The sequence below is a fragment of the Heterodontus francisci genome, chromosome 13, assembly GCF_036365525.1.
Source record: "Heterodontus francisci isolate sHetFra1 chromosome 13, sHetFra1.hap1, whole genome shotgun sequence".
Lineage (NCBI taxonomy): Eukaryota > Metazoa > Chordata > Chondrichthyes > Heterodontiformes > Heterodontidae > Heterodontus > Heterodontus francisci.
The window spans coordinates 90,932,938-90,948,920 of NC_090383.1; the positions used below are offsets into that span (position 1 = coordinate 90,932,938).

At 44.6% G+C, this 15,983-nt stretch overlaps 1 protein-coding gene across 6 annotated transcripts in view; it reads left to right on the plus strand.

The window, feature by feature from the left end:
• The window catches only part of plekhh2 (pleckstrin homology domain containing, family H (with MyTH4 domain) member 2), a 220,935-nt gene that overhangs the window by 374 nt on the left and 204,578 nt on the right, over positions 1 to 15,983 (plus strand). The window lies entirely within an intron of this gene.

Here is a 15,983-nt window from a genome sequence, read left to right on the forward strand (position 1 = left end):
ATGAGGTTAAGGCACAATTTGGGAGTTCCGATAAATACAGCGGATACGGTTTTAATGCCGTTAAATGGAGTTTATACGCGGTTAACATTCTCCCCAGTAAACAAAATATTTAGTGGGATGTCTTAAAACAGATCCGTTATAAAGAGGTATTTATATTGAATTGATCGGCTATTTGTTTAGTGTCAAAATTGATTTTTTTTCGGAGTGGTTTTCATGAAAAAAAATTACTCTTCGTTGCAATAGTGAATACTCCAAAGTACGGTGATAAAATATGTAACTGATAACCAGTTGTTGTTCTGTTGAAGAAATAAACTTTTTTCTGATTGCGAAAGTCACTCCAATATTTGCAGAATTTTGCGTTGGTTGCAATTTTGTTCCAGACCGGAAAACTGTTTCACGTAATATAAACAGAAACGGTATTAATGGATTGTAGAAGTTATTTTCTTAATTGGTAAAATAATAGGAGCCACTGGAAAGAGTATCCGTCGATACTTGAAACAGAAGTTATGTTGCGTTTTAACACTATATACTTCAGGCCATACAGAGTATTTAATTCTATTCTAAAAGACAAACCAAACTAAAACTAATGGTTTTCAGATACTTTCAAAAAAAACCTGACTGATTTTCTAATGCCCTTTAGGGAAGGAAACCTGCCATCCTTACTCAGTCTGACTTAAATTTGATTCCAGCCTCACACCAATGTTGTTGACTCTTACCTGCTCTCTCAAACGGCTAAGCAAATTAGTTAGTTGTATCAAAGTACTATAAAGAATAAGAAGAATCATAAAGACTTCAGCAGTTCAAGAAACAGTCCCACTATCACCTTCTTAGGGCAACTAGTGATGGGCAATAAAGGCAGCCTTGCCAGCAATCCCAAAAATGATTTTTTAAAATAATCATTATATTACCTATTACTTTTACTGTTGACATTATTTATATATATATATATGTATAGTCACCTGGTGTTATGATAAATACAGCTGAAATAAGATTATGACCCATTTGTGATTGAGGCATGAAACTTGTAGGAAAAGTTTTGGGTGGCTTGGAGGGACTGCTTCTCACATTCTTGAACAGACAATTGTTTTAAGATCATCATAATTCGTGGTTTAAAAATGCTAACAACCAATGAAATTGCATTCTTGAGGCACACATCTCAAAAATGCTTATTCTTGAGATTTTGTTAGTTTATTATCTCAAAAATAGAAAGAATAAATGAAAATATGATTTTCAGTTATTTTCCTATGTGTGAACATAAATTATCTTCATCCATATGTATAATGTTTGTTTATTTTGTTATTGGAAGTAAGCTGCAAGTTGTTTTCTGGATCTTGACAAGGCTTTTGCTTTAATTAGAGTTTTAGATTTAGGGTTACCTGAAACTTAAGCTTGTTCTGGTTTTTAAATAACAGACTTTTCTGTATTGCCTGAGTACCTGGCACAAAAAAGCTCCTAGCACTGGAGTTTGCTGCAGGCTTCAGGACCCCAATGTTGGGATAAAATGGGGGTCCCAAGCCCACATTTGCAGGTAGCAAGACCGGCTCACCAGTCTTCCGGGAGGCAGCTGCCTAATTGGCCATTTCCGTGCTGGCATCCTATTAAGGATGGTGGGTGGGCTGTCGATGTTGCAGGCCCAGTCAGAGGGCCGACAGCTTTGGAGCCCTGGCAGCCCCACCAGGAGAGGTGAGCGCTGCTGAGGCAGGTTGCAAATTGTGAGAGTGCCTTAACATGGAGGAACCCTCGCTGAGCTGCACAGCAGTGACGAAATGAACAAAATCTAGGCCAGCAGGTCCATCGAGATGGAGGGGAAACCCCTCCTCTGGATCAAAATTGGCCATGATTCAATGGGGCATGGAGCCTCCGGCTCCTATGACCCCACTGCCTGCCGTCTCCATTGAGCTGGCAGCCTCTGCATGTGGCGGAGTGGGGCCGGGGGGGAACGCTCCGCCAGCAACAAAATCGCCCCTAATTGGGGCGTTATTCAGCATAATTGGCTGCCCGCTTCCTCGGAGCGGGCAGCCGATCCGATATTCACCCTGCCCCTGGGAAACTTCCCGGGTAGTGGGAATGCATCAGGGAGCCATCCTGATGCAGCTCTCCCTATTTTCCTGGCTATCACATCACCAAGACTGCCATCACGGGGCTGGAAAAATTCAGCCCCAAGTATCTTGTTCAGATTGTTGGAGTGGATAATCACTTTGACATTAAGCTCATTAAAAATATACAGTGTTTCATTAGTTAAGTGCATTTTCCATGTTACTTGAAACCTTTACTGGATGCAGGTGTATTGTAAATTTAGGAAACATCTAAATTGTAGTGTTATGGTAGCCATGCAAATGTATCTGGCTTACATTTGGTACCTATTTCACAGTACATGCTCCAAGTCCAAGTTTTTTTCTGCATATAGTGCATGTGCATAAAAAGACATGCTGTTCTAGTTGTTTTGCAAGGCATCAAATAAATTGAAAAGGTCCACCAAACTGTATGACTCACAATGAGTCAGCTCCTAATGTAACAGATCCTTAGTTGTTCTTTCATGTGATGAATTTCGTTCAATAAGTACACTTAGAAAGATGGGTTAAGTGTGCTTAGAGATCAATCACCTTAATGATCAAAAGCCCCAATCATTTTTTTAAATTCATAAAATTATATCATGGCTTATGATTAATAATTCTGCTAGATCAGAAAAATATGATAAAAGCTTGTATTTATACAGTACCTTATTACATCTCTCAAATACCTGAAAACCCTTCATAAATGATGAAGTATAGAGACTGTTGTAATGTAGGCAAGGCTAATGAGTTACTCTACTGCACTTAGTAACAATGGGTTAGTATGCTGCATCCAATCGTTGCTTAAATAATTCCAGAGTTTTCACCTCCACCTCTCATTTCATGTATTGATCACTGTATGCGTGAAGAAAAACCTCCTGATATCAATCTTAACATCATCTTGTACCAGTTTGGACCTATGTCCCCTTATCCTATTCCCACAGCCTAATTTAAAGTAATATTCTAGATGAACTGTTTCCTTACTATTTACTAGCTTATCGACCTCTATAAGATCACTTCTCATGGATTATTCCCAGGCTAAAAAGTCATACTCCTGACACTAGGGACCAACCTATTGACTGTTCTCTGCAGTGTCTCTTGTGCTTGAATATCTCCCCTGTTCCTTGGCAACCGGGACTTGACACTACTCAAGGTACAGTCTGACCAGTGTATTTACAGTTTGATCACAACTTCCTCTGACTTGTATTCTACTGCTTTGACTATGTAGTTTATTCTTTAGGCTTTGTTGATTGCTGCTACTCTGCTTTGAGTGGACATATTGCATGTTGAGGTTTCTTTTAACCTATTTCTTAGCTATTTCAACACCATACATGGATGTCTATATCGCCCTTCCTATGTGCACTACTTTACTGTTGTCTGTATTTGTATATTATTGCCTTCATAATAAATGTTAAAAAGAGAGAAGTGGACTCTTTTATTTACATGCAAATATCTTTGAAAACACATAATACAAATTCTATTTTGAAGACAACAGAGATTCCACGAGTGAGAGATGAGAATAAATAAAAACAGAAAATGCTGGAAATATCCAGCAGATCAGACAGCATCTGTGGAGAGAGAAAGAGTTAACATTTCAGGTTGATGACCTTTTGTCAGAACTGGAAGTACAAAGTGCTCCTGTGCTCCAGTGGAAGTTGAGACTGTAGCCACCAGGTGCTGCATCAGGGCTGGGTCTACAAGGCAGGGAAAGGGGGATAGAACAAAAGGAAGGTCTGTGATCGGGTGGAAGGCAGGAGAGATTGAAGAACAAAAGGGATGATGGTGCAAGGCAAAAGGAGATGGTAATTGGACAAGGAAAAAAAAGATGGATCTACTAGAGGTGTAAATGGGAATTGCAGAATCATCAGCAACAGCTGCTGTCCAATAAAATGGGTGCAGCGTGTATGATCTGAAATTTTTGAACTCATTGTTGAGCATAGAAGTCTGTAAAATGCCTAATCGAAAGCTGAGGTGGTGTTCCTCGAGCTTACGCTGAGCTTCATTGTAACAACATAGGAGGCCAAGAACAGAAAAGTCAGATTGGGTGTGGGGCAGGAAATTAAAATCGCGAGGTGACTGGAAGTGAGCAGAAGACCAAAATTAAAAGAAGTACAAGTAAAATTGCTGTTTTACCTGGAAGGAGTGTTTAGGGCCCTGAACGGTGGGAAGGGAGGAGGTAAAAGGGCAGGTGTTGCATCTCCTGCATTTGCAAGGGAAGGTGCCGTGGGAAAGGGAGAGGATGATTGATGAGTGATCAGGGTGTTGCAGAGGGAACGGTCCCTTCGGATTGCTGAAAGGGGAAAATACTTTGGCTGATGGCATCATGCTGGAGGTGGCAGAAATGTCAGAGGATAATCTGTTGAATATGGAGGCTTGTAGGGTGGAAGGTGAGCACAAGGGGAACCCTATCATGGTTCTGGGAGGGAGGGGAAGGGGTGAGAGCAGAAGTGCAGGAAACGGAACGGACATGGTCGAAGGCCCTGTCAACCACAGTGGTGAGGAATCCTCAGTTGAGGAAAGAAGAAGGCATATTGCAAGCAGTGGTATGGAAGGTGACATCATCAGAACAGATGCAATGAAGACGGAGAAACTGGGAGAATGAAATAGAGTCCATACAGGAAGCGGGGTGGGAGGAAGTGTCATGAAGGTAACTATGGGAGTCAGTGGGCGTATAGTAGATACTGGTTGATGGTCTACCCCAGAATTGGAGACAGAGAAGTTGAGGAAGGGAAGAAGCCAGGAAGCTAAAAACTGTTAAAGTAGTGTAGGTCAGAAGCATCTGGACTGGGGACAAAAAATAGTCGAGATAGGAAGAAATCAGCTCTGTGGTGCAAATTCAGGCTGAAACGATGGGTCTACCAGGGTGGTCCTGTAAATGGATCTCGGAAAGGAGGTAGAAGTGGCTGTTTCGGGGTTGGGGGACTATGAGGTTGGAGGTCATGTAGGGAAGACCCCCAGAGGAGATGAGGTCAGTGACAGCCTTGGAAATGATGGCTTGCGTATTAGTGGTGGGGTCATGGTCCAGGGAGTTAGGAGGAGGCGTCAGAGAGTTAGCGTTCAGACTTCACTCATTAGAGGTCAGTCCACCTAACAACAGTAGCTGAATCCTTGTCAGCAGGTTTAATGACATGTTAGGCTTGGACCTGAGAGAAATAAGTGCTGCAAGTTCAGAAAGAGATAGGTTAGATTGAGTGTGGGGAGCAGAGAAGCTGAAACAATGTTATCGAACAACATGTTCAATAATACATACCAAACTGAATTATTCATCTTTGTACATCCCCTCAGTGCCTGTCTTATGGCTGCCTTTGCCTTGCCTAGTACGCCTAGGCAGTGCTATCCCAGTGCTGCAGTATGACTGGTGGAAAGCTGCTGACTTTCAGTGGGGGAGATTGTAGATGGCCTTGCAGTCTCGAGCAGCTCTGGGTCTTGAGGTCCTGGCTTCAGACCGCATGACGTCAGCCTGGGTGGCAGCAGTCTGGGCTGGCTGGCTGAGAGGCAACAGCAAGGGCACTGGTAGAATGGCAGTGGTGGGAGTACGAATGCTGTCATCCTGAGAGAGGACTGAATGTTTGTGCTCCATGGAGCCACTGGCACTCCCCTAAGGCAACCACTCTGTAATCCTAGTAAAGTTGAAGGACAGATTGCTGAACTGTTCTCAGAGTCTGCATGGCATGATGGCAGCAGCAGTCTGAGCCTACGTGGCAGCAAGCATGGATATCATCACCTCTGTCTGAGCTTCCACTGCAGCACTGAGATGTTTGGTAGCTTCCACCTGTGTTCCAGTGGAAGTTGAGACAGTAGCCACCAGCTGCTGCATCAGGGCTGGGTCTACAAGTACTGTCATGGAGCTGGCCACCTCTTCCATGCTGGAAAGTTCTGCATGGTGTCCTGCGCACGTTGGAGCCAGACCCCTCCAGGTTCCTTGACAGTGAAAAGATGCTGTCTGGCAAGCCTGCCAATGCACCAACCATCTCAATGTGTATGCTAATCAGCACTTTTCTGTAAGCTGCTCCATTGAAGCCCACATCTGAGTCCCCTGTAGCAAAACTTGTATGTGACCTTGCCCTCTGGGAAGCTGACAAATGAACTCCCCTATACCCCTGGCCTGGCTGCAGCCCACTCTTGCCTGGTGACTCACCATATGCCAATCCCAAATCTATACTCTCCTTTAAGATACACGGAGTGGCAGTATCTGAGCTGGTGGCTGTGTCAGATCAAGTGACGGTGCTTCTTCCTCAGAGGTCTGTAGCAGCTCCTCGCCCTTCCTAATGTGGCTGCGGTTCCTGGCTAGGCAGTAGTTCTTTGGTATCGGAAATCAGAAAATCCGAAGGAGAGGGTTGGAGTGAAAAGCAAGAGCTCCATGGCCATATGAACTGCAACTTTCACTTCATGCCAGATAGCAAGCTGAGGGTGAATGGGAGTTGAGAAGGGCTATGAGGCAGGAACATACCGTTTTCCTTAATGTTCTCAGCAGTGTTAGAAGAAAAGGCCTCCATCACAGCAGACCCCATAATGCTGAGCACAGTCTCCTCAAGCAGGCACGTCTGTCCCTCGCAGTTCTGCTCTGCTCCCTGCAGTTATGGGACACCTTGACCTGCAAGAAAGAGGGAGGAATGTCAGCGGTGTGTTGCAATGTGTCCAGCTGTAGCTGGACATATATGCAGGCTACGAGAGATGGATGTGAAGCTGGTATCATTGGTGAGTGTGTGAGGATGAGATGGAGCATCTGAATGTGAGGCCTGTGCCCTGATTGCTCAGGATTGCTGCTGTGTAAGCGATGGGGATTTGGTGCATTGAGCAGCATGAGGGGTTGGTGGTGCTGCGGTTAGGCATCATAGAGTCATAACGGCACAGAAGGAGGCAATTCAGCCGCTCAAGTCCATACTGGCTATCTGTAGAACAATCCAATCAGTCCCATTCCCTGTAGTCCTGTGGAATTGAAGTTATTAGCTTATGATCTGAAAAAACTTCCAGTTACAGTTTTAGGATTATTGGTAACACTTGCGGCAATGTTTTGGTGATTATTCAATGGGTTTCTAAAATAGGTTTCTGATCTGTTTTTTAAACAGGCTCTATTGTTTCAGATTGTTTGTTTGATATCCTTTCTATATCTAACAGAGTGCGTACAATAAAAAAATCTTGCTTCTCGTATGTCTATCTTACCTCTAAGTGTCACATTTGTCACGCTTGGAAGTGCTATATTTGGATCTGTTTTGGTTTAAATGTTGTGAAAAACAGCAACAAATTGAAACTGAATAGGTTGGAAGCTTACTAATAAACATTGGGTCAGATTTTGCTGGAGTAGGGTGTCTCACAGCATATCCTGTTAGTTACATTTGTTTGAGCATGTTTAAGTTTTAAAATGTTTTGCCCACAAAGGTTTTGGAACTGTCAGCTGATAATGGAGTGGCAAGGTCAACAAGGTATCTTGGGACCTTGGTGAACAATGGGACAAATGGTGTATTTCCTATCAATAAGACTTAAGGATTGAGAAATAAACAGGAAGGAGAAAGAAGGATGGTGAATTAGACTGAATGAATTAAATGCTAAATTAGGTACAGAAATTGTAATAAAGGGAACATAGGAACATACGAGCATACGAATTAAGAGCAGGAGTAGGTCACTCGGCCCCTCGAGCATGCTCCGTCATTCAATAAGTTCACAGCTGAACCGATTACTCCACATTTCCACTTACCCCAATAACCTTTCACCCCTTTGCTTATCAGGAATCTATCGACCTCTGTCTTAAAAATATTCAAAGACTCTGCTTCCACTGCCTTTTGAGGAAGAGAGTTCCAAAGACTCACATCCCTCCTGAGAGAAAAAAATTCTCCTCATCTCTGTCTTAAATAGGCAACCCCTTATTTTAAACCGTGACCCCTAGTTCTAGATTCTCCCACAAGGGGAAACATCCTTTCCACATCCACCCTGTCAAGACCCTTCAGGATCCTACATGTTTCAATCAAGTCGCCTCTTACTTTTCGAAATTCCAGCGGATACAATCTTTCCTCATAAGATAGCCCGCCCATTCCAGGTATTAGTCTAGTAAACCTTCTCTGTTCTACCTCCAAAGCATTTACATCCTTCCTTAAATAAGGAGACCAATACTGCACGCAGTATTCCAGATGTGGTCTCACCAATGCCCTTTATAGCTGAAGGATAACCTCCCTAACTTTAGTATTCTATTCCCCTCACGATAAACAATAACATTCTATTAACTTTTCTAATTACGTGCTGTACCTGCATATTAACATTTTGCGATTCATGCACGAGGACACACAGATCCCTCTGCACCTCAGAGCTCTGCAATCTCTTACCATTTAGAAAATATGCTATTTTATATTCTTCTTGACAAAGTGGACAATTTCACACTTTCCCGCATTATACTCCCATTTGCCAGGTCATTGCCTATTCACTTAACCTATCTATATCTCTTTGTAGCCCCCTTATGTCTCCTTCACAAGTTACTTTCCTACCTATATTTGTGAAAGAAACATTGGATTAGGAGAGGAAAAAGAAACTGTCAGGGAAAATGCGTAAAATTACAAACATTTAAAATTTGACATTAAATTTCCTAAAATAATTCATAACTGAAAGGAATGAAACTACACAGTTGATATTCTGGGCAAAGAGGTTTGACTGTCAGTCATGAACAAAAATCACATCTTTAAAAGATACTTGCATTGTTAATTACAAGACTTAACTTTCTGTGGCAAGTTTAATGGACAATTAATGTTGCAATTGTACATCTTCTTAAAAATCAGAAGGAGGCTTAAAGCGTGAGATTTCAGAAAGCTAACAGCAGAGCAGCGCAAATCAGCTAGCAGTTTGTGGCAATTCACAGTTCATGATGTATCTCTTCCACACTACAAGTTGCTAGCAAATATGCACATTAATACCTACATGCATTGATCGGATGCTTTTATTTTCTCAGCAAAAGAATGAAACCGGACGGACCACCCGACATCGACCTAGGCACCGGAAACGACAACGGCAAACCCAGCCCTGTCGACCCTGCAAAGTCCTCCTTACTAACATCTGGGGGCTTGTGCCAAAGTTGGGAGAGCTGTCCCACAGACTAGTCAAGCAATAGCCTGACATAGTCATACTCACGGAATCATACCTGACAGACAATGTCCCAGGCCATCACCATCCCCGGGTATGTCCTGTCCCACCGGCAGGACAGCCCAAGCAGAGGTGGTGGCACAGTGGTATACAACAGGGAGGGAGTTGCCCTGGGAGTCCTGAACATCGACTCTGGACCCCATGAAGTCTCATGGCATCAGGTCAAACATGGGCAAGGAAACATCCTACTGATTACCACCTACTGCCCTCCCTTAGCTGATGAGTCAGTACTCCTCCATGTTGAACAGTACTTGGAGGAAGCACTGAGGGTGGCAAGGGCACAGAATGTACTCCGGGTGGGGGACTTCAATGTCCATCTCTAAGAGTGGCTCGGTAGCACCACTACTGACTGAGCTGGCCGAGTCCTAAAGGACATAGCTGCTAGACTGGGTCTGCGGCAGGTGGTGAGGGGACCAACAAGAGGAGAAAACATACTTGACCTCGTCCTCACCAATCTGCCTGCCGCAGATGCATCTGTCCATGAATGTATTGGTAGGAATGACCACCGCACAGTCCTTGTGGAGATGAAGTCCCATCTTCACATTGAGGGTACTCTTCATGTTGTGTGGCACAACCACCGTGCTAAATGGGATAGATTTGGAACAGATCTAGCAATGCAAAATTGGGCATCCATAAGGCGCTGTGGGCCATCAGCAGCAGCAGAATTGTACTCAACCACAATCTGCAACCTCATGGCCCAGCATATCCCCCACTCTACCATTACCATCAAGCTAGGAGACCAACCCTGGTTCCATGAAGAGTGCAGGAGGGCATGTCAGGAGCAGCGCCAGGCATACCTCAAAATGAGGGTCAGCCTGGTGAAGCTACAACACAGGACAATCTGCGTGCCAAACTGCGTAAGCAGCATGCGATAGACAGCTAAGTGATCCGATAACCAACGGATCAGATCTAAGCTCTGCAGTCCTGCCACACCCAATCTTGCATGGTGGTGGACAATTAAACAACTAACTGGAGGAGGTGACTTCACAAATTTTCCCCATCCTCAATGATGGGGGAGCCCAGCACATCAGTGCGAAAGATAAGGCTGAAGCATTTGCAACAATCTTCAGCCAGAAGTGCTGAGTTGATGGTCCATTTCAGCCTCCTCCTGAAGTCCCCAGCATCACAGATGCCAGACTTCAGCCAATTCGATTCAATCCGTGTGATATCAAGAAACGACTGAAGGCACTGGATACTGCAAAGACTATGGGCCCTGACAACATTCCGGCAATAGTACTGAAGACCTGTGCTCCAGAACTTGCCGCGCCCCTAGCCAAGCTGTTGCAGTACAGCTACAACACTGGCACCTACCCTGCAATGTGGAAAATTGCCCAGGTATGTCCTGTACACAAAAAGCAGGACAAGTCCAACCCGGCCAATTACTGCCCCTTCAGCCTACTCTCAATCATCAGTAAAGTGATGGAAGGTGTCATCAACAGTGCCATCAAATGGCACTTGCTTAGCAATAACCTGCTCAGTGATGCTCAGTTTGGGTTCCGCCAGGGTCACTCAGCTCCAGACCTCAATACAGCCTTGGTTCAGACATGGACAAAAGAACTGAACTCCAGAGTTGGGCGGCGCAGTGGTTAGCACCGCAGCCTCACAGCTCCAGTGACCCAGGTTCAATTCTGGGTACTGCCTGTGTGGAGTTTGCAAGTTCTCCCTGTCTCTGCGTGGGTTTCCTCCGGGTGCTCCAGTTTCCTCCCACAAGCCAAAAGACTTGCAGGTTGGTAGGTAAATTGGCCATTATAAATTGCCACTAGTATAGGTAGGTGGTAGGGAAATATAGGGACAGGTGGGGATGTTTGGTAGGAATATAGGATTAGTGTAGGATTAGAATAATTGGGTGGTTGATGGTCGGCACAGACTCGGTGGGCCGAAGGGCCTGTTTCAGTGCTGTATCTCTCTAAACTCTCTCTAAAGGTGAGGTGAGAGTGACTGCCCCTGAAATCAAGGCAGCATTTGCCCGAGTATGGCATCAAGGAGTCCTAGCAAAACTGAGGTCAATGGGAATCGGGGGAAAATCCTCCGCTGGTTGGAGTCATACCTAGCGCAAAGGAAGATGATTGTGGTTGTTGGAGGTCAATCATCTGAGTTCCAGGACATCACTGCAGGAGTTCCTCAGGGTAGTGTCCTAGGCCCAACCATCTTCAGCTGCTTCATCAATGACCTTCCTTCAATCATAAGGTCAGAAGTGTTGATCCTCGCTAATGATTGCACAATGTTCAGCACCATTCGTGACTCCTCAGATACTGAAGCAGTCCGTGTAGAAATGCAGCAAGACTTGGACAATATCCAGGCTTGGGCTGATAAGTGACAAGTAACATTTGCGCCACACAAGTGCCAGGCAATGACCATCTCCAACAAGAGAGAATCTAACCATCTCCCCTTGACATTCAATGGCATTACCATCACTGAATCCCCCACTATCAACATCCTAGGGGCTACCATTGATCAGAAACTGAACTGGAGTAGCCATTTAAATACCATGGCTACAAGAGCAGGTCAGAGGCTAGGAATCCTGCAGCAAGTAACTCACCTCCTGACTCTCCAAAGCCTGTCCACCATCTACAAGGCACAAGTCAGGAGTGTGATGGAATACTCTCCACTTGCCTGGATAGGTGCAGCTCCAACAACACTCAAGAAGCTCGACACCATCCAGGACAAAGCAGCCCGCTTGATTAGCACCCCATCTACAAACATTCACTCCCTCCACCACCGACGCACAGTAGCAGCAGCGTGTACCATCTACAAAATGCAACGCACCAAGGCTCCTTAGACAGCACCTTTCAAACCCGCAAGCTCTACCAGCTAGAAGGACAAGGGCAGCAAATGCATGGGAATACCACCACCTGCAAGTTCCCCTCCAAGTCACACACCATCCTGACTTGGAACTATATTGCCGTTCCTTCACTGTCGCTGGGTCAAAATCCTGGAACTCCCTTCATAACAGCACTGTGGGTGTATCTACTCCACATGGACTGCAGCGGTTCAAGAAGGCAGCTCACTACCACCTTCTGAAGGGCAATTAGGGATGGGCAATAAATACTGGCCTGGCCAGCGATCCCACATCCCATGAATGAATAAAAAAAGTTTAGCCCAATATCTGATTTCCCTGAGCAACAGCAATTAACCTCTAATTGATTTCATGATGTGCCAAGTTACAACACTCGTACAGGAAATATTTGAACAACTAGAATCATGGAGTCATTACAACACAGAAGGAGGCCATTCAGCATATCGAGTCTATGCCAGTTCTCGGTGGAGCAAGCCAATCAGTCCCATTTCCTGGCTCTAACCAAAGCCTGTAAGTTTACTTCCCTCTAGTAACTATCCAATTTCCTTTTGAAATCGTTCGTCATCTCCAATTCCACAACCCTCGTAGATAACGAATTCCAGGTCATCACCATTTGCTGCATAAATAAAGTTCTTCCTCACATCTCCCCTGCACCTCTTGCCCAAAACCTTAAGTCTGTGCCCACCTAGTCCTTGTACCATCAATTAATGGAACCCTATCTAAACCTGTCATAATCTTGTTCACCTCTATCAAATCTCCCCTCGATTCCTTTGCTCCAAGGAAAACAACCCCAGCTTTTCCAACCTAACCTTGTAGCTAAAATCCCTCATCCTGGGAACCATTCTGGTAAATCTCCTCTGTATCCACTCAAGGACCCTCACATCCTTCCTAAAGTGTGGTGACAAGAACTGGACACAATACTGCAGTTTTTAAAATCTTTCATGTGATGTGAGCTTCGCTGGCAAGGTGTTATCTGCCACTTGTCAGCTCAAGCCTGAATGTTGTCCAGGTCTTGCTGCATGTGGACACAGACTGCTTCAGTATCTGAGGAGTTGCGAATGGTACAGAACACTTAGCAATCATCAGCGAGTTGGAAAGCAGGTGAAGATGGTCTAGTTGTGACCTAACCAGAGCTTTATAAAGGTTCGGCATAACTTCCCTGCTTTTGTGCTCAATACCTCTATGAAGCTCAAGATACCATATGCTCTCAGTATGTCCTGCATCTTCAAAACTCTATGCACCTGAGCCTCCAGGTCCCTGTACACTGTTAAGAACTGCCATTTTGTCTATATTGCCTCTCCCTATCCTTTCTGCCAAAATGCAGCACCTCACATTTCTCTGTATCAAATTCCATCTGCCACTTCTCTGCCCATTCTGCTTGGCTATATATGTGCTGTAGCAGTCGATTTGGTATCATCCTCACTGTCTGCACTCCTCCAAGTTTGGTATCATCAGCAAATTTTGCTTCTCCTACCAAATACTTTAAATCTGTGCCCTCTCATTCTCGATCCTTTCATGAATGGGAACAGTTTCTCTCTATCTACTCTGTCCAGACCCCTCGGGATTTTGAATACCTCTATCAAATCACCTCTCAGCCTTCTCTTCTCCAAGGAAAACTGTCCTAACTTCTGCAATCTATCTTTATAACTGAAATTCCTCATCCCTTTAACCATTCTTGTGAATCTCTTCTGTACTCTCTCCAATGCCCTCACGTCTTTCCTGAAGTGCGGCGCCCAGAATTGGACGCAATATTCCATCTGAGACCGAACTAGTGTCTTATACAAGTTCAACATAACTTCCTTGTTCTTGTACTCTATGCCTCTAATAAAGCCCAGGATACTGTATGCTTTATTAACTGCTCTCTCAACCTGTCCTGCCACCTGTAATGACTTATGCACATGTACACCTCGGTCCCTCTGCTCCTGCACCCCCCCTTTAGAATTGTACCCTTTATTCTATATTGTCTCTCAATGTTCTTCCTACCAAAATGAATCACCTCACATTTCTCTGCATTGAACTTCATCTGCCACCTGTCTGCCCATTCCACCAACTTGTCTATGTCCTTTTGAAGTTCTGCACTATCCTCGTCACAGTTCACAACTCTTCCAAGTTTCGTATCATCTGCAAACTTTGAAATTGTGCCCTGTACACCAAGTGGATAATTAAAGCCCCCCCCCCAGTTTCACCACTGTATAGTTCTTGCACATCTCTGATTTCCCTGCAGATTTATTCCTCTCTCTCTTTCTCTCTCCTTCCCTTTCACTATTTGGAAGGCTATATAATATCCCCAGTAGTTTGGTCATCCCCTTTCTGCTTCTCAACTCTAACTAAATTAATACTGTATTTGCCCCCTCGAGGACATCATCTCTTTTCAACACTGCAATGTATTCCCTAATGAGTACTGCCACCCACTTCCCTTTTCTCCTTGCCTGTCTTTTTTGAACACTTTGTATCCTTGAATATTAAGTGTCCAGTCATCACCATTTGTAAGCCACGTTTCTATTATTGCCACTACATCATATTCCCACATGGCTATTTGTGTCTGAAGCTCACCAATCTGTAAGGGTTTCAGTTCCCTTCCTCCTTACGATGGTTTTTGGACCCCGGAATTATAAGAACAAAATGCACATGACAAAACAGGTTTTGGTTCAACCTAAATTTGTTAGTTTATTAGACCAACACAAGCACAGTACAAACCCCTCTATGATTTGGCTGAAACTTACAATCACCCACGCAGCTGGTCATTACCGATGTTGATAATAGGCCTAGATCTGGAGATGACTGGTCCCTGTCCTTCTTCATAGAGAGAGATACAGGCCTGAAACAGGCCCTTCGGCCCACCGAGTCTGTGCCGACCAACTACCACCCATTTATGCTAATCCTACATTAATCCCATATTCCCTACCACATCCCCACCATTCTCCTACCACCTACCTACACTAGGGGCAATTTACAATGGCCAATTTACCTATCGACCTACAAGGGTTTGACTGTGGGTGGAAACCGGAGCACCCGGCAGAAACCCACGCGGTCACAGGGAGAACTTGCAAACTCCGCACAGGCAGTACCCAGAACCTAACCCGGGTCGCTGGAGCTGTGAGGCTGCAGTGCTAACCACTGCGCCACTGTGCCGCCCACCTGATTGCAGTCCTCACAGTACAAACTCTTTCAAGATTTGGCTGAAAACTTACAATCACCCACATGGCTGGTTGTTACCAGTGTTGATTCTGTCTTTGCCCCCTCAAGGACATCCTCTCTTTTCAACACTGCAGTGTATTCCCTAATGAGTACTGCTACCCACTTCCCTTTTCACCTTCCGAAGAAGGGTCACTGACCCGAAACGTTAACTCTGCTTCTCTTTCCACAGATGCTGCCAGACCTGCTGAGTGATTCCAGCATTTCTTGTTTTTGTCCCTTTTCACCTTGCCTGGAGACTGGGGGGCTTTAATTATCCACTTGGTGTACAGGGCACAATTTCAAAGTTTGCTGATGATACAAAACTTGGAAGCGTTGTGAACTGAGGAGGATAGTGAAGAACTTCAAAAGGACATAGACAAGTTGGTCCTGGATCTGGAGATGACTCAGTCCCCGTCCTTCTTCACCTGACTGCAGTCCCGTCACTCCAATATCCCCTCCTTTTTTATATTGATTCAATTCAAACATCTCAAACATATTTCCTGTTGTTCATGCTGTTCCAATGTGCGGTAGTTAACACATCTTCGTTTATTCTATGCATAGACCAGACAAATATGATCAGCTCATACTGGTTGAAACAATAGTCATTCCATGGAAAAATAGCCTGGACCAATATGATCAGCTGTCATATCATTCAAACAATCCTCCTGCTGTTTTGAGGCAATACAGTCAAAGCACCTGGCTCCGAGGTTGATGAAGGTGTGAATGACCCATTTCTCTCCTGGAGAGGAATCAATCATAGTTACAATGGCCAGATTCCAGTACCATTGTCTATGATGTTGTCCTTAGTTGTATTACAATTCCATAATTATATT